We start from the raw sequence: 1,144 nt of genomic DNA on the forward strand, positions 1-1,144 counted from the left end.
ATTTCGCGAACCCTCGCTAAATAACAGCCTTTGTATATTGAGCTCCTTTACTCGTACACAATCTTGATGAAAAACTATTCATCCGCTGGTCCGTATTTCGAAACAAAGAGTTCTTTCGGTGCTTTTTGTCTTCAAATCTGATTGAGGCTGGGCTTTGACCTTTTATTTTGCTCGATTAGATTTTATATTTGAGTTACGTTTGTTGCACGTACGTAGCTGTTATAGAATTTACTTGTTTAATTAACCCAACTTAAAAATAATTTATTACCGAATAGGTAGGTATATTATGTATATTCAAGGGTTAATGTAGATCTATAATAATATTTTTTGGAGTCGGTGCCAATGTGGAGGTCCAAAACAACATCAAGAACAAACGGTTTGTGATGCTTATAATTGTCACCGGCTCCAAAAAATATTACTATAGAACAACATTACCTAACTCTTGTAATAACTACATAATATATTCGGTAATAAATTAAACTCGCAAGTCATTCTAAGGGAGCAGGTCTGATTGCTCTGGTCTGAAGGGTGACTTCTGTGATATATCGTGTGCCAGCTTTCATAGTAGTTGAACTTTAGATTAATCATTACCAACTCAACGCCGGCTCATTACTGAGCACGGATCTCCTCTCGGAATGAGAAGGGTTTGACCATAGACCACGCTGACCAAGTGCGGATTGGCAGACTTGACGCACATTATGGAGAACTCTCAGGCATGCAGGTTTCCTCGCGATCTTTTCCTTCACCGTTTAAGCAAGTGATATAAATATAAGCTTAAAACGCACATGTCCCCGAAAAGTTATATTAGCGTGCTCAAAATGAACCCGACTCTCTAGACTAGCCGATTTTTAACCCCCGACCCAAAAAGAGGGGTGTTATAAGTTTGACGTGTGTATCTGTCTGTGGCATCGTAGCGCCTAAACGAATGAACCGGTTTTAATTTAGTTTTTTTGTTTGAAAGGTAGCTTGATCGAGAGTGTTCTTAGCTATAATCCAAGAAAATCGTTTCAGCCGTTTGAAAGTTATCAGCTATTTTCTAGTTACTTGTAACCTTCACTTGTCGGGGGTGTTATAAATTTTTAATTTACACTTGTTTATCATCATACGTGGTAGGGCAGTCGCATTTTTAATGAAACACAAAAAA

Source organism: Maniola jurtina, chromosome 3 (assembly GCF_905333055.1).
Source record: "Maniola jurtina chromosome 3, ilManJurt1.1, whole genome shotgun sequence".
Lineage (NCBI taxonomy): Eukaryota > Metazoa > Arthropoda > Insecta > Lepidoptera > Nymphalidae > Maniola > Maniola jurtina.